Source organism: Ambystoma mexicanum, chromosome 7q (genome assembly GCF_040938575.1).
Source record: "Ambystoma mexicanum isolate Mex_15411 chromosome 7q, UKY_AmexF1_1, whole genome shotgun sequence".
Taxonomy (NCBI): Eukaryota; Metazoa; Chordata; class Amphibia; order Caudata; family Ambystomatidae; genus Ambystoma; species Ambystoma mexicanum.
The window spans coordinates 488,903,074-488,921,563 of record NC_090941.1 but is presented as its reverse complement, the minus strand read 5'-3'; the positions used below and the strand labels follow the sequence as shown (position 1 = coordinate 488,921,563).

Genomic DNA, 18,490 nt, shown 5'->3' with positions numbered 1-18,490 from the left:
TCTCTGCCATTGAAAACGAGATAATGCATCAGCGATGCCATTATCTTTACCTGGTACGTGCGTAGCCCTGAACAGCACATTCCATTCAAGGCATCGCAACACAAACTCCCTCAATAACTTCGCCACCCTCTGGTCCCTCGCTGACTGCCTGTTGACGACATTGACCACGCACTCATTGTCCACATTGAAATTCACCTTCTTATTTGACAACTCCCTGCCCCACAGATCCAATGCCACCAACAATGGAAAGAACTCAAGGAATGCAATACTCCTCCCCTCTTCCAGCCACCTCGACGGCCACCTCTCTGCACACCATCTACCTTGCCAAAAGACTCCGAAACCCCCCGCACCTGCTGCATCCGAAAATATCTGCACCTTCCAAGCTACTGGATCCCCTTGTAGCCACATGGACACCCCATTAAAACCTTCCAAGAAACGTAGCCAGATCCTGCAATCCTCCCGCACCGTCCCTGAAACCCTCACCCGATGATGTGGGCAATTAGCTCCCACCATGGCCCTCGACATGTTCCTGAAAAAGGTACGCCCCGGGGCCACCATCTTACATGCGAAATTCAAAGTACCTACCAGCTGCTGCATCTCAAGCAAAGTCACATTCCGCGCCCCCACCACCTTCTCCAGCAAACCCACCAAACGACTCACCTTGTCGTGCGGCAAGCGTGATGTCATTGCCCTGGTATCCAGCTCAATCCCCAAAAATGGCAAAACCACCGCCGGCCCTTCTGTTTTATCCTCGGCCAAAGGCACCCCCTGCTCCTGCATCAAGGCCTGAAAAGTCTGAAGCATGTTCCTGCACTCAGATTCATCATCCGCCCTGCCGATAAAAAAAAAGTCGTCCAGGTACTGTAAAACCCCCTCCGCACCTGAACTATAAGTGAAAACCCACTGCACGAATGAACTAAAACGTTCAAACAAAGCGCAAGAAATCGTACATCCCATTGGTAGAGCCTTGTCTACATAGATGCAATCCTCAAATTGCATTCCCAGCAACCAAAAATCCTTTGGGTGCACCGGCAGCAACCTGAACGCTGCCTTGATATCACAATTGGCCAAAAATGCTCTGCGACCCACCTTCCTTATCAATTCCACTGCCTGATCCACGCTCGCATAGGACAACCCACAATCTTCCGGGGCAATGAAATCATTGACTGACCAGCCCTCCGGCCATGATAAATGATGTATCAGTCTGAATTCTCCCAGCACCTTCTTGGGAACCACCCCCAGCGGGGATATCACCAAATCGCCCGGTAAATCCACAAATGGACCAACCACCCGCCCGGCTGCCACTTCCTTGCGCAACTTCTCCTTAACCACACATCCCCCTTTTCGTTGGCTGATTTCAGATTTTCCGCCCATCTGCGCACCCTCGGACCTTGGTACCCTAACCTGAAACCGTCCCTAAAATCATCCCCCAGGATCTTCGCCCCTTCCCTGTCCGGATAAAAACTGAGCCACCTCTCCAGAACCTCTAACTTAACTGGAGTAGAAGCCTTTCCCCACAATCCCTCGTCCCGCTCCCCGCCCCCGCCCACGGTCTCCTTGCTGAAAGCACTGTGTAACCGGGTGCCGGCCTGCACATCTGGTGCACTCCTGCCTGAACCTGCACGCCGTCCGCGTGCAGCCATCCTTGTTGAAACCCCAACCCACTGCTGACTGCTGACCCCTGCCTCCTCCTACGACCCCCTCGGGAGCGGGGCGACCAAGAAGGGGCCGGTAAGGCACGGGTAAGCCACTTGCAGTGTGCACTGTCAGTGCGGGCCTTGTGGGCGCCATCCATTGCAGCCAAAGGTGCATTTCTATCTCCCCCCCAAACCGCCTGGCTATCCTCAGCCAATCTCGCCCTAAATTCCTCGTCATATCTCACCCAAGCAAAACCTCCAAAGCTCGTGAAAACCTTCCTAATGACATCCATATACCTCCACAGTGCTACACACCTCTCTGGGAATTTCTCGCATAAACACTGGCGTATATGATAAACGCTGATGTCCAATTCTCTATTGTCACCGGAACTTTCGGACGCAAAGCTAACTCCCTCTCCTCCTCCTTCGAACCCTCTTTGGCTCTGGCCGCCCTGTGTAACAGCTTGAAAACATCCACAAATTCGCCGGCCCAAATCTTATCCTTTGTCGAAGCCATCAAATGCGCTCCCAATGGTTTAGTGATGCCCATATACAGCAGCTTCATGTCTTTCACTTTACCCTCTGTCTCCTTATCTTTCGCTGCCTGCACCTCCGTTGCCCCGGGCTCCATCGCCCCGTCAGTCTGGACCTCCACTGATGACACCTTTCCCTCCCCGCAAAAAACCCCCGCAGCCTGCGTGCCCACATCTCCCCCCACCCTTTGCACCCTCACCCCCTCCCCACTTACCCCCAACCTTATGTCACCCCTCTGCCATGCAGCTGACCACTCCCTACCCTGCTCACCTCGCTCTGCCCTGCCGTCGCCAGGCTGTAGCCTTGCCTGCACTCCAACGCTCCTCATCTCCCTCCTCAATGGGCTCCTGCTGCGGGAAGAAAACATGTCAGAAGCCTCGCCTAACCAAATGTTCCCCCGGCCGCTCAGCTGTTGACCTCCATACCTTCCCACATCCCCCTCCCATCTTAACCCCTCACTCCCTCTCCCCCTCCTAGCCACCCTGTAACTCTCATCACCCCCATTGCCCCGCATACTCTTCCATCCATCATCATCCCCAATGCAGTACCAGGGCTGTTGCGAGCGCATGCTCGTTCCGGGTAGCTCCTCCTCAGGTGAACTCAGGGCGTCCGCCCCACCGCTCCTTCTCCTTCTTCTAGGCAGGGCCGTAGAAACCCCTGCCTGTTCTCCTCTTCCTGGGCGAGGGGTCCTCACCTCCACCCGATGCTCCTCCTCGCTAGGGGCCATGCTGCGCCCTCTAGGCTGCTCCCCGACATCCTGTAGAGGGGCCGTTCTCAAACCCTCCCTTGGCTGCTCCTGTCGAACTGTGGGAGCCGCCCCAAACCCTCCACCCGAAGCCCTCCTCAACGGGGAGGTCGTTCCGCACCTCTCCCTCTCCTCACTGCTGTCCGGGGACCTCTCTCTCCTTCTCCCCCTCACGCTCTTCTGTAGATACTTACCTCCTTTACCTCTCTGCGCTACCGACCCCTCCTGCGCCACCTCTCCCCCTCTCTCCTCCCCTGCTCGCTCCCCCAAGCCTCTCCTCTCCATCTCTGCCTGCATCCCCCACTTCCACAATCCTATATCCTTTACCGCCCCTCCCAACCCTTCCCGCTGCTCTCCTGGGGATCTCCCTCCTGGACCTCCTGACCCCCCCTCTAATGCTCCCCCCTTCCCGGCCGCAGGGCCACATGCGACTACCGCTGCAAGCGCTCCATCCGCCGCAGCTCGCCTCTGCGGTCTACCTCCTTCCCCCTCCTTACCCCCTGTAACCTCTGACACCGCCCCTTCAAGCTGCGCTTTGGAAGCCCTGCTGATGATCGCCAGGGCCTCCCTCAGTGCCTTGGCATCAATGAGACCGTCCTTGTTCACCTTTTGCCCACCATCTTCCTCATACCACTGCACAGCCTGTGAAACCGACCAGCGACACCACTGTTCGCTAACCCAACCAACTACCACTAGCACTCCAAAGCGCTCACTGCCCCAAGGAAGAAAAGTGGAACCGAACCCGGCACAATTCCTCGGCCCCAGAAAAAACCCCAGTCGCTGCAGCCTGACCTCAGAAAAATTGGCCTGCCGCACCCCTGCACCAGTTACTCACAAGCACTGCCAGACACTTGCACCGGACACACCACTGCCTGACCCCACCAGCTAAATGCAGTAATGCCCGCCAAGTACCGCCTGGCGCCCCAACCCCCAAGCAGTGCCACCACAGTATCCTAAGCCACTGGGGGCCCCACTGCTGGACACAATGACCCTGCAGATAAAAAGGGGGGGGGGAATAGGAGATATCCCTGCCAATCCGGTATCCCCAAACCAGAACAAAATAACTCACCCTGGAAGCAATATCCTAGTATAAATATAAATAAATAACCTGCATGTTGCTATATTTTTTTTATTATATATCCCCCACCTGCCCAAACTCCCCACACACATGGCGCAATCCACCCCCCCAACAGGCCCTGCGGTGTCGCAGCACCTGGAAACGCAGCAGCTGCTGCACAAAACCCCCCCTGCCTCTGCCCCCAACCCCTCCTGCTCCCCGGCGGCGGTCAGCCTGCATCACGCCCGCTCAACCCCAAAGGAAGGGGCCACCGAGAGGCACAGGCCTGCACCCGGCAACAAGCTGGCGAGGCCCGCCGCTCCTCTGATCACACGCACCGCCTCCGGCATTTCCCACAGCTGCGCCTGCAACAGGCTTCTGTGCTTGCGGCCAGCCGGAGCGCGCGCAATGCCTAACCCGCAAGAGCCAACACTGCTGCAGCTAAGCCCTGCAACCGCAGAGCTGCCCCCCCCACGAGCCCCTCCCAACTGCTTAACGAAGAAAAGAACGCAGGTACGCCCTGAGACTGCCTTATTTACGGCAACTCCCCTATCAGTACCTTTTGCTCCCTGCACTGCTGTTTGGTTTTTTTTTTTTAATACTAGCGAACTCACTCCCCCCACCTCCTGCTCTGCCCTAACTGCCTCCCTACAATCACCCAGGCCCCACGCAGGGAAGGCTCGAAAGCAGGCGACCTGAACAAAGACTCGCCCTCAACTGTCGCCTGCTCTCGAACCTTCCCTGCCCCTTAAATACCCCTGCCGGTGGCGCGCTACGCGCTGGCCAGCTCGCTACCCTGTGCAGCGCCCAAAACCACCCCGGGGGAAACGCTGCGAGTTCCCCCCCGGGCACCCCCCTTGTGAATCGGCCGTTTGGTTGCAATATGTACTAACATGAAGTTGTGTTAAACTGCAACTTTTTGATTGGTTAATATTTCCAAATGTCAAAGCATTGAAGCTGTTAAGACAAAAATAAATGTTCTAACTAGCGATCATCAGAACTATGAAATTTTAGGTAGTGCAAGCTCAGAAGGACATAGGGGCAGACATAATGTGGCCTCATTAGCTTTCCATTGGCACCACCTGACTCTTTCATATATGTCTCCAATATTGAAACCTAAAACACGCAAATGGATGTGTTTGAATAGCAGCAGGGTCAAGTCCTAAAAAAAAAAGTGGGGGACTCATTAACATACCAATTGAATGAGGTGTCACCAGAAAGTAGCATATTGAGGGCCCTTGTGAAAAAAAAAGTACCCTCGACTTGAGCCCTGACTATCAGTCAAACTGCACAGCTTCTACATAAATAATACATTCGGCTGAAAGGCTAAGATGTATTGAGTAATAATATAGGTTAGACGTTGGGCCTCATTACAAGTTTGTCGGTCTGGGCACTAAGGTACCGGTAAGCTTGCGGGAACCGTAGTTCCTGGACCGGAAAACTACAAGTTGTGCTCACGGCTGCCTTCCTGCCCGCCAGGTCGGACCTGGCGGGCAGAAAGGCACCCGCGAGCACAGCATATCGGATGCACCGGCAAAAAACGGTGCCGGAGCATCCGACCTCCCCATTCCCATTGAGCCCTATAGGGCTCAATGGGAATGGGGAGTAATGGATTCCGGCCCCTGGCAATGGGGACATACAGGGTCCGCCATGGTTGGAATGGCCCTGTACGTCCCCATTGCCAGGGGCCGGAAAAAAGGCAACTCCGGCAGCAGCCATGCCTGTGTGACAGGCACGGCTACCGCCAGGATTGTAATGAGGTCCATTGACCAGGGGGAGGATCATTGGTAAAACTTCAAAAAATAATCTTTTAACTCAAGGGTCTCAACTGTAACACGTGAGAGCTGAAATTAGAGGTTTTAGCTGTTAGTGTACTTGAATTTAGCAAGATCGATAAAATCGTGTAGAGAGATGTGGATGTCAGTGGGAAGGGGCCAACGATCCATTGTCTGGTTTTGCAATGAACAATTAATGTATTTTACAGAATCGAATGTTGCAGACTGACAGGGAGGCACATTGCTTCTGTTTTAAAAACACACACCTGACAAGACTGTCAGATACCCTTCCCAGTGTTTTGATAACCTCTCAACCCGTCCCTCTAAACTTGGGACACAGCGCTTCTGTCCCAAATTTAGAGGGGCCCTGTCACAAGTGTTGATGAGTGAAACCAAGATGTACCCCCTGGTTTTGATCCATCCAAAACCATTCCCTCGGGTTACACAGTCAAATAGAAATATTGGCACAAACACATTGGTGATACATAAAAGAAAGATTTTATTATAGTGAAAAATCTGGAAGACATATGTCTTTTTTCATTCTTTTAATAAGTGTGCTTGCTGGTTTTAATATTTTGAAGTTCACGTCTTTGGTATATTAAAATTGCTTATGTTCTCACAAAAAATGTGAAAAACCCATGAACATCATTTAATTCTGCAGCTATTACTGGTATTCACCTAAAATGGAGTATATTGGTCTGTCCTGAGGCAGAAGCGACACTAGGGGCAACGGACAAGTGTGCAGAGAGTGGCCCAAACGGATTGTCAACCCTTTGCTCACACAGACAGTGCACTAGGCCAGTAAGAAAAGGAAATGGGTGACTATAGGAGGGGGCAGGCTGAGGGGATATTAACCCCTCCAGCGCTGCTGCCACCGGCTGCCCTGTCTTAGATGTGAGGCCTGTTTGAGACTCACTATTGAGGGTGTGGATCCTCACCTCCTCAGGGGTGAAGGAAACCTCTGAACCCTGAGACAAGAAAAGAGGAAAATACAGAGCCAAGAAATGCTGCCAAACAATGGCTGCACTCAGTGCCCAGTGGCAGCACCGCTGCCAAGGGAGAGTCGTAAATATCCAACCTGCCCTGCGGCACCCCGGTATGCAGGGAAAGAGAGTGATGTGAGAGTGATGTGGAGTGGGGTGTAAAAACGTAAACTGCTGCCTCGGTGTGTTGAGTTCTTACGAACTCGTAACTCAATCAAACGAGTGCGGCGGTGATCAGCCCTGCGCGTAATATAATTATGAGAGCGCAAGCAGTATCAGGTAAATGAGACGCGGGAGCCGGAGTCAGGAGAAACTGCTTTCTTTAATCATGGCGCCAAACTACTGCGGAGGCGGTAACCCCGCCTCCTCATTCCCTGTCCCAACGTCACCACGTTCACTAACACAGAGAACGGACATGAAACAAAGGATAAACAAACAGGTGCATAGAAAGAGGACGCAACATCTCCCCCCCACTTAAGAGAGGAGTGCGCCTTGCTACATTTCTTCTATCCATCGAGTGGGTCGGCGAGTGGTCCTTTTGGAAAGGCTTCTCCGAGTTGTCTCCTCCCCATGCACGGGGGTGTCACTGTCGCTGTCGTCCGCATCTCGTGCTTCCACCTGGTACTCTGACTCCACATCTGAAGATTCATAGTCAGTCCTCGAATGATCGGTGATCTGTTCGGAGTGTCCCTCAAAGTTCTTAAAGAACGACGAGTTTCTTGTGATGGTCCCTTTGGGACTGGATGCTGTTATCATGGAGCCGTTGATGTGTGTCACCTCTAAGGGTTCCGGTCTGAACGCCGGGGTGTTCTTGCCTTACTAACACCACATCGCCCACTTGAATGTGACACGGCTTGGCCTGTCTCTTTTGGTCAGTGTATGCTTTTGTCATTTCTTTGCTCCGCTTGTGTCTTCGGCTGTTGCCGATGATTGGGCAAGGGGATTGTGGGGCAGTTGCGTTCGTACGACGCGCCCGAACATTAGTGTAGACGGGCACACCCCTGTGGTGCTGTGTGGAGTGTTCCGGTATTCACGCAGGAGGATGCAGATGGCCTGCATGAACGAACGATTTGTGATGGCACATACTTGGAGCGTTCTCTTGAGGGAGCTCATGAACTTCTCAGCCATTCCGTTGGCTTGTGGCCACAGTGGTGTGATTGTTCTATGCTGGAAGCCGAGGTGTTCTGCGAACATTGCGAAGTCATGACCACTGAATGGTGGGCCATTGTCTGACTTTACTATTGACGGTATGCCATAATCAGAGAAGGTCTTGTCCAAAGCGGGTATCACAGCTTGGGCACTTGTTGAGTGAATGAGATGTACCTCCGGGAACCTGGACATCTCATCTACAATTACCAGGACGTATTTCCCATTTGCAAGGGGTCCAAACATGTCCACTGCCACTCGGTCCCACACTTGCGGAGGTATCTCCGATGGTTGAAGGGGTGCTGGGAATGTTCGGGGCCCCACCGCTTGGCAGGTGAGGCATTTGCCTAACATCTGTTCCACTTGTTCATCTAGTCTAGGGAACCAGACCTTTGTTCTCAGCTGCCTCTTGGTGGACACTATTCCACGGTGTCCCGCGTGGGCTATGTCCAGTATTTGTTTTTGCAAGCTGGAGGGGATTACAAGTCTGTTCTCTTTGAGGAGCAGTCCTTCTGGGGATACAGATAAGGAGTGACGTATTAGCTTGAAAGTATGAAAATGAGCTTTTTCTGCTTCTGTTAGTTCTTTGGCATGCCACCGGCCTGTTCGCAGGTATTCCTTTACTATGGGTATCAGCATGTCCGCAGCTGTGGCGTCCACAAGTTGAGCGAGGGAGACATGCTTTGGAAGTGCATTGTTGACTAAGAAATTAACGTATTGGTTTGCTTTTATGGACTGTCTTTCTATTTGAGCTGGTAGTGGATATCTGGAAAGAAAGTCAGCAGGGTTGTTTTCTTTCCCGGGGCGGTGTATGATCTTGAAGGAGTATTCTTGTAGCCGCAGGCCCCATCTGGCAATTCGGGGTGGCATTTTGGCAGTAGGTTTGCCGTATATTGTGGTCAGGGCTTGGTGATCAGTTACGACTGTGAAAGGGCGGCCATATAGGAAAAGGTGGTAGTGCTCACACGCCCATACCACTGCGAGACTTTCCTTTTCAGGTTGTGAGTACGCGCATTCTGCCTTTGATAGGCTCCGGCTGGCATATGCTACAATACGCTTGGGTGAGTTGGGTGGTGCTCCTGGTCTGGATTGAGCTAAAATGGCACCCAGGCCTACGGGACTGGCGTCCACTGTGAGTTCCGTGTGGTAGTCGGGGTCATAGTATGCCATGGATGAAGCTGAAGATATGCGTCTTTTAATTTCCTGGAATGCTGTTTCGCACTCTGTTGTCCATTCAAATTCTTGGTTTTTGCCGGTGAGGACTCTTAGTGGTGTGCTCACTGACGCGAAGTCTTGAATATATCTCGTGCAGTAGCTCGCCATGCCCAGAAATTATCGTATGCCCGATGATGATGTGGGAGTGGGTGCATCCACCAGGGCCTGTACCTTCTCTGGATCTGGACGCATGCCCTTGTTGGAAAATATATGTCCAAAGAACTTGAGTGTGGACTTGTTGATCTCACATTTTTCCGAATTGAGCGTGAGGTTTGCATTTTCTAACGCCATGCAGACCCTTCTTAGTGTGTCATCATGGCTTTCTTGGGATGTGCCGAAGATGAGAATGTCATCACTGTAATTTAGGCAGTGTGGAATATGTTTGATTATCTGATGTATCTCATTTTGAAAAATCTCGGCCGCAGACGATACTCTGAAACTTAGTCTCTTATATCTGAAGAGTCCTAGGTGGGTCGAGAATGTGGTTATATAGCGCGATGACGGGTGAAGTTCGAGCTGATGATAGCCTTTATTCAGGTCAAGTTTCGAGAAGATGGTGGCACCATGCAGAAGATGTATCATGTCCGTCATGCGTGGAGCTAGATGTCGCTCTCTTTCAATAGCTACATTCGGGGCACGCATGTCTACGCAGATGCGTATTTTGGAGGTGCCATCTTTCTTGGGTACTGGGACTATTGGTGAAACCCATGGAGTCGGGCCTGACGCTGGTTCGATTATGTCTTGTTGGAGTAGTGAGTGAATCTCATCTTCTACTTGCCGTTGTATGTTGAGGGGAATGCCCCGGTAATGTTGTGCGATGGGTTTTATTTGTTGGTTGATATGCAGTTTGATTTGCTTGTCCTTTAGGCACCCCAATCCTTTGAAGAGTGAGGGAAATATCTTCTGTATCATGTCTTTGGCGCTGGAGGTATATGCAGACATGATCTGATACATGATGCTAATGAGACCCATTTGTATTGCCGTGCGGAAGCTTAGGATGCTCCCCCCTGGAACTTCCCCTTTGATTACGTATATATTTATTTTCTGGCTCTTCTCCTTGTATTGACAGCGAGCGTTGAACATTCCTATGCAGTCTAGTGGTCTGTTGGACCCATAAGGGTATATCAGCGTGTCAGCTTTCTTCAAGTCTTTCTTGACTTCTAGCGACTTGTATATTATGTCATTGATGACATTCACAGTGGCACCTGTGTCAATCAGAAATTCTAAATTTTGGCCGTTTAGTTGGAGTAGCAGGGTCGGACTGTATTCCGCCGCTGTAGCGTTCCCAATAGCATGTACGTATGCCCGTTTTCTGTCTCCACTGGAGGAGGATGACCTGGTTGTCTGTCTGTCGTGAGGCGAATCATCCACGTATCTGATCCTTTGTCTTGTTTTGCGGTGTGGGGAGTGGCGCCTGCTTTCTCGGTGGCCAGACGTTTCTCTCTCTCTCCTCTCTTCTCGCCTCCTCGAGGATGGCGCGTATTCCTTGGCTGAGCTGTGAGAGCGCCTCCTCTCATGCGTGGAGACTCGATGTGAGTATTTGCGCGGGCTTTCCCGCCTGGAGCGTCCACCTTCTTGTCTTCCGGCTTCTCTTGTGCTTCCTGAGCCTTGTAGGAATTTGATGTTTCGGCATACGGACTGGAAGTGGTTTTCCCCTCCGCATTTGTCACACTGATGTCCAATAGCAGGGCATGGGCCTACATGGGGAAAACGGAACCCGCAACGATAGCATTTCTTCTGTTCAGACGGGCCAACTGGCGTGCGGATGGGGCAGAGGGACGCTGGCTTGGCATTTTGCGTAATGGAGATGTTGCCCAAAGACTCGGTTTGTAGGGTTAGTGCAGCGTCTGCTCTTGCAATTTGAAGGATCTCTTCCAATGTCCTGCTCTTTTGTAACAATTTTCTGCGAAAATCCGGGGAACCGCACCCAGCAATGGCCTGCGATTTTAGTGCTTCTTCAGTGGAGTATTTGTCAAAATCGCAATATTTGGCTCTTTTCCTTAGCCTCATGATAAAATTATCCATGCTTTCGTCTTTGTCTTGTGTAGTTGTGTGGAAGACGTGTCTCTCGTAGTCGACATTCCGTAGGGGTGCGAAGTACGCATTTAATGAGTCAATTATGCCTTGAAATGAGTTGGTGTTGGCCTCGGGCATTTCGAATACGATGTCCTGCACCATGGGACCCAGGGAGTGAAGCAGGATGGCTCTCAAGCGGCGTTCTTCTCTCACGCCAGAGGCATCGACATAGATGTGGAGTTCTTGTAACCAGCGAGCCCACCGGGGTGCCAGGCTGTTGGTGTCAGTCATGTCAAAGTGCGGGACTGCTTGTAGCTGCAAAGATTCAGAGGAGTTATCTTCTGCATTGTTGGCTGCTCTCGGTGTGGAGCTGGCTTGGGGGCTCTGTAGGCCGCTATCCGTATTGTCTGCCGACATGTTTGGTGAAGCGGCTGGGCTGCGCTGTTCGTGGGTGCGTGCGGAAGCGCTGCACTGTTGTGGGTCTCTACTCACTGGAGTGTCATGTGCTGAGGGTCCACCTCCACTTCCTTCACCAATGCGGCCTCGCCGGCTGAAGTTAGGGGCTAGCGGTGACCTGGCCTGCTTGGAGCATCAATGCACGGTAGGTGGCCCTTAGCTGTCGCACTGCGGGGCTTTCTCCTGCAGCGTGTAGGGAAACGGGAGGTTTCTTTCCCCCGCCTTTGATGTTGGACGCGGTTCCGTTGATCCAGATGAAGTGCGGCCGTGTCAGCTGCTGCAGCGTATTATCACGGCCCGCACGCGACGCTGGGGCTGCCAGCGGGTGGGTCATCCTCGTCGCCAATGTTGAGTTCTTACGAACTCGTAACTCAATCAAACGAGCGAGGCGGTGATCAGCCCTGCGCGTAATATAATTATGAGAGCGCAAGCAGTATCAGGTAAATGAGACGCGGGAGCCGGAGTCAGGAGAAACTGCTTTCTTTAATCATGGCGCCAAACTACTGCGGAGGCGGTAACCCCGCCTCCTCATTCCCTGTCCCAACGTCACCACGTTCACTAACACAGAGAACGGACATGAAACAAAGGATAAACAAACAGGTGCATAGAAAGAGGACGCAACACGGTGGCCCAGGTCCTCCAAAGAAAATAAAGATGACCACATTTTCCCGCTGTGCCCCGCTGCAGTGGGGAATCATGGGTAGAGGCAATTCTCCGGACCTGGGACTCATTCTTTCTTCATCTGCTCTCAGCGTGCAGTGATAAAAATGCACACCCAAAAATAGGCAAGGAAGAAGCGGCGGCATCTTGGCCACAGCAGCGCTTCTATGGCCTATGTGCGGGGAACCGCCTGTGTGTCCCAGATCCGCAATCTGCCCACGGCCGCTCCTGAATTAGTGGAGTGCTCTTTGGCGGCCGTACATGTACAGTGACTGGAGAGACTTTGCCTCATGCATCTCATTAAGACTTGGGGAGAGTACTGGGCGTGTCTTGCACAATGGGCGTTCCCTGTTGGTGATGTGAAGGCTTTTTTGAGCAAAAACGAAAGCAAAGATGAACACACTCTCTCTCACCGCAGACTGCAGCTGTTGGTGTTCATTTATTTCTTCAGGCAGATTTTATTTGGGAAATGGAAGGTGGTGATTTCAAGTTGGATTAAGTCTTATGAAAAAGCCCCCCTGAATATCTCGAGTAGGCCTACTGTACTATCTGTAAACCAAATACCCTATTAAAGTAAGAATAGCCGATTCATGCCTGCAAGTGCCTTGTGAACATTTGTCGGCATAGGCCATTTTTGACTGCTCTAGACTAAGCGAATCTGTGATGGACTAGCCTATTTTCTCTGCACTAGCCTAGGTGAATCTATGCTGGACTAGCCTATTTTCTCTGCACTAGCCTAGGTGAATCTATGCAGGACTAGCCTACTTTTGATCTAGCACAAGTGAATGTATGTCAGACTTGCCTATCCTGCCCTAGCATTAGCTTTGCAATAGCCTGATACAACTGCCTGCACTAGCCTGGACAGACCACTACCTTATCGCATGTGAGCTCAATATGGACTTAACTCATAACAAAACATGTCCTATAGCACCCTCGTACCCCACCAGAAACAAACAGAATATTACGGCTGAGGCATTTATGCCCCTTGTAATCCCGACCCTCAGAGCACTACCTAACACAAGTGACCCTAACGTCCTGGTAGACGCTTATGACTCCTCCATGCTTAAAGCCATTTATGCAGTAGCACCTCTTAAAATGCGCAAAGGGAAACCAAGAGCCCATGTGAACTCATGGTTTACCCCTGAGCTGAAAGTGCTACGCTCTGAAAAAAGAAAACTCGAAACTCTCTGGAAACACACACCCTCACCAGAGAACAAAACCAATTTAGTTTCTATCTCCACTAAATACAAAAATGAGATCATCTGCACCAAATGCGATACCTACAACAATAGAATAAATCAAGCAGGCTCTACAACCAAAGAACTCTTCACTATCTTGCGAGAAATGGAGATGCCTAACCCACCCACAGACACATGCCTAAAAGACAAACTTTGGTGCACAAACATCCAAAATGCACTCACCAATATAATTGCTAGTCTACAGACCAAAATAGCGGACAAAAGCAGACTACTTACCGACCAAGCTACTACTAAATTCCCCACTGAAGTACAGAACCACCCATCTCCTACCCCACAGCCCCATGGCTTCAAATTCTCAAATGTATCAGTACCTGATGTACAAAAAATCATTGCCTCTCTGAAACCATCTAATTGCCAGGGTGACAGTTTCCCAGCTCAGATTACCAAGGATGCAGCCAGAAACCTGGCCCCATTCAGCACCAAACTCATCAACTCCTCTTTCTCTAGTGGTGTAGTTCCTAGTAATCTGAAGGAATCCTGGGTACTCCCACTACTCAAAAAACAAACGTTAGACCCCACCATTCCCACAAACTACAGACCAATTACCATGGTCCCATTTCTGCTAAAGATTTTTGATAGGGTTGCATATCTGCAAATCCAGGACTACCTCGAAGCCAACAAACTCTTGGGATCTCGGCAATCCGGCTTTAGACCACAGCATGGAACTGAAACCGCCCTTGTTGACATAAAAAGGCGGATTGACGACCTGAAAGACAAAGGCAGACTCGCTGTCCTGCTCCTCCTGGACCTGTCAGTGGCGTTTGACTTGGTTGACCAAAGGTACTATGTGATCACCTGGAGACAACAACCTATTTCTCCAAATCAGCCATCACATGGATACAATCGTTCCGAAACAAAAGGACTATGCGAGTCTTCTCGCCTACTGCAGTAGCTGATCCCATACCAATCACCTTTGGTGTGCCCCAAGGGTCCTGCGTTTCGTCCACTTTGTATAACATCTTTACAAAGCTGTTGTTTGATAAACTGGATCGTCTGGGTATCACCTACACTAACTATGCAGATGACACCCAGATTCTCCTACCCCTTACAGGCACTTACGACACAGATGTTCATCGCGTGAACGAAATCTATACCATCATTCAGGCATGGATGGCCGCCCATGGCCTATGCCTGAATGATGATAAAACGGAACTACTGCTAGTAGGCTCCACAACCAATCTAAACAAACTAAGCCCCAACTATAAGACATTTAACATAGATGGAAACAACATTGCAATCGCCAAAGCAGTAAAAACGCTGCGCTTCTACTTTGATGCCACGTCCAACCTCAGCAAACAAGTAAATATGATGATATGATATGATATAGCATTTATAACGGGCCTATACACAAGTGTTTCAAGGAGTGACGAGGCAAGGGAGGGGAACAAAGGGAGGACAGACAACGATCCTACTAGGCCAGGTGTCATTCGGATCACGCAAGTGCGTGGGAGGGAGGCAGGGACAGTGCAGTACATGGGAAGATAATAAGTAACGGCCAACTTGTGACAAGTGCATGGGTAAGTGCAGACATCAGGTGTCAAGGGCTGGTAGGGGGGACTGTAGGGATACAGAAACAGTCCCCAAGTGCAGGGGTTGCCAGGTGGGCAGTGAAGGTGTGTGATGCTGGTGGGGGGGACCTGGGCCTGAGATCAGAGGGTGCCCAGGTGGCCAGTGCAGTTCTGGTTACAGCTAGGAGGTCAGCACAGGAGAGGAGGAGAAAAAGCAGAAGCAAAGAGAAAGGTTTTGAGGTGCTTCCGAAACCGGAGATGGTTCTCCTCAAGTTTAAGGGAGGCAGGGAGGCTGTTCCAGAGGGAGGCACCAGCTGAAGAAAGTGATCTACCACCAACTCGTTGCTTGGAGAAGCGACTGACCCTGAGGGAGTTGGAGGCAGATGAGCGGAGAGCTCGAGAAGGAAGATATTTAGGGAGAGAGAGTTGTAGGTATTGTGGCCCCAGGCCCCAAAAGGCCTTGTGGGCGATGCAGAGGGTTTTGAACTTAATCCTTGCAGCCACTGGGAGCCAGTGCAGAGATTTCCGTCCTGGAGAGATCTGATCCCTGGGCTTGAGGCCAAGGACAAGTCTTGCAGTCCTGTTCTGGATAAGTTGCAGAGGGCGGAGAGTAGAAGCAGGCAGATTTAGAAAGAGGCTGTTGCAATAGTCCAGCCTAGAGAGAACAAGAGCTCTGGAGACAGTGCGCTTCTGGGGGAAGGAGAGGAAAGGAAGAATACCTCTGAGAAGGTGCAGCTGGTAATGTGACTTCTTAGAGGCGTCAGAGATGTGAGGGGAGAAGGAGAGTGTGGAATCGAAGATGACCCCAAGGTTTTTTGTCTTGCAGGTGGGAGCAGGAAGAGGGCCAAGAGAAGCCAGCCAGAGAGTTGCAGGAAAGAAGGGAGCAGGTGTGCCGATGAGGAGAATCTCAGTCTTACTGGCATTAAGGCAGAGGTCATTGGCGGCACACCACTCCTGGATAGCAGACAGACAGTCAGAGATAAGGCAAGGAGAGGAAGAGGCCAAGGGTAGCCTGAAAATGAGCTTGGTGTCATCCGCATAGCACTGAAAGTTGGCGCAGAGAGCGGCGATGCGATGGGCAAGGAGTGCCAGATATTGGTTGAACAGCCAGGCAGAGAGGTTAGACCACTGGGGGACACCACAGGTAGAGAAAAAGATAGCAGAGAGGAAGGGCCCAAGTTGGACCTGAGAGGGTCGGTCAGAGAGGAAAGAAGTCAGCCATGCTAGAGCCTGACCAGTGATACCCAGGTTCTCACAGAGACGGTTGAGTAGGATGGCATGGTTGACAGTGTTAAAGGCAGAAGGGAGATCAAGCAGGATGAAGACACAAGGGGTGTTAGTGTCAAGGTTGGAGAGCAAGTCTTCAAGGATGTTCAGGAGAGCAGTTTCCGTGCTTCTGGCAGCTCTGAAGCCAGACTGATGATCATAAAGACAACCAACAGATTCAGTGTGGAGATTAAGCTGGGAGATGGCCAGTTTCTCCAGGAGCTTGCCCAGGAAGGGAGCGATGGAGATTGGGTGATAGTTAGCCGGGCAGGAGGGATCAGCAGAGGGTTTCTTAAAAAGAGGGTGCACAAGGGAGTGCTTCAGGGGGATGGGAATATGACTGCCTCAGCCACTGCCTACACAGGCAAACTGATAAGAGCCTGCAGACATATGCTGTCCTCTGAAAGCTGTCTCACACAAGCCAGAGCTCTTATAGGCTCCAAATTGGACTATTGTAACAGGCTCTACTTAGGTGTCAACAAAACAGTAATCAACAAATTCAGACTCTTCAGAACAATGCTCTCAGAGCTGCCTTAAATATACCCAGAAATTAACATATTTCAGCAACTAGGAAACAACTCAAATGGCTCTCCATAAATGAAAAGATCAAACTTAAAACCTTATGTCTCACCTTCAAAGTGCTGATCCACACAGTCACCCCCTACCTCACCGAAAAATTCACCTGGAGATCCCCGACACGGATTACCAGATCTACAGATACGTCTTGCCTGACGGTCTCTAGGTACAATCTAAAAAGATCAGGCGGATCTAGTTTTCCGGTCCTGGCCTCCCAACTGTGGAACTCCCTCCCATCTGACATCAGGGCCGTACAAGTATTCGACAACTTCAGGAGAAGTGTTACCTCCTGGATACTCAGCAATAACTGAATAACTACTGTGTGCTACCTGTGTGTAGACAAATATCTATCTTCATTTGGCTTTTTTCACAGATGTATGTACTTAATCCTTTGCCAACCTGTATTACCCATTTGAATGTATGTACTTTACCCTTACCAACCTGTATTACCCATTTGAATTTATGTATTTACCCTTACCAATCTGTCTACACATTTGAAAGTATGTACTTTTTTTCGGCTGACAAACTGTTTGCCATGTTCATATAACTGTACTCTAAAGCGCCCAGATACCTCTGGATCAGGCGCACTATATTAATAAAATAAGCAAACAAACAAAGTCCACATTGCCCTGTTTAGTTTGACTAATGTTGCAGTTGTTATTAGTGTTATGGCGATGCCCCTTAAGGGGTAGCTGTTCTCGTGTATTGCCACCAGTCATGTTGGACCAGAGTGTTCGCGTTTCCGACCGTACCAAAAGATATACCCTAGCGATATGCTTAAATAAGATTGCATGCCAGTGTTGTTGAAGAAACATAGAATTCCACTGTCAGGGGTTTAGAAAAGCATCCACATGTGCTGAGTTTTAGTTTTTGCCATGCAATGCAATTTTTCTTAGTGTCCCATGTCTGGATTTCTAACAACATTTATAATTTCAGGAAGCATGTCTGCCATGTGTAACACGTGCAAGTTTCTTACTTCATTGCGCCTCGCATCATGCAGTCATAATTGCACGAAGCGTCAAGCGACACACCCGTTTGTCATGTAAAACAGCGACTCTAATGAGAAGTGCATGGCTCATGTCTCAAGGACGTCACCGACCTTGAGGGAGTCATCATCTTCAACCTTTCTCCAGGCAGAGGAATCAACGCCACTCGTTCATTATTCCGTACTACTAGCCCATTCTGTAACTTCTCAGCATGACCCATGTCCTCTCTAACTGTAAACGCATCAGAGAGCTTGAAGTCACATCTATGCACCCTCCCGCGGAAGTATGTTTGCAGTTTGATTGGCTGAGAGGATGTCAATAGGCCTCCCTCGGATAATATTTTGCAATCTCAAAGCGAGCTTCTTCTGACACTTCATTCTGTGACATGAGCGCCACCTGGAGGCATACAAGTATGGTGGAGTTTCTGACCACATTCGCTTGTTAATAACGAAGTGAAATAATATCATGCAAATCCCTCCATATTTTTTTAAACAAGAGGACCGTTTAACGTTCCAGGCGACCAACTGAGCTCGTGGACCTAAGGTCGCCAGGGACACTGCAGGAAAGACCGCCACGGCACAGCGTTAGGGTAACACAACCTCTGTATTCCTTTCCTTTCTGTAACTGAGCTTGTAGGAAACACGTCACGGGTGTTTCCTGCCAAACATATG

The 18,490-nt window shown here is 50.6% G+C and overlaps 1 long non-coding RNA gene across 1 annotated transcript in view; it reads right to left on the bottom strand.

The window, feature by feature from the left end:
* The window catches only part of LOC138528804 (uncharacterized), a 92,774-nt gene extending 74,740 nt beyond the window's left edge, over nt 1–18,034 (bottom strand). The window contains exon 1 of the long non-coding RNA XR_011284249.1: nt 17,933–18,034. This is a non-coding gene — a long non-coding RNA (uncharacterized lncRNA). The remainder of the gene's footprint in view (nt 1–17,932) is intronic.
* Between the last annotated feature and the right edge of the window lie 456 nt (nt 18,035–18,490).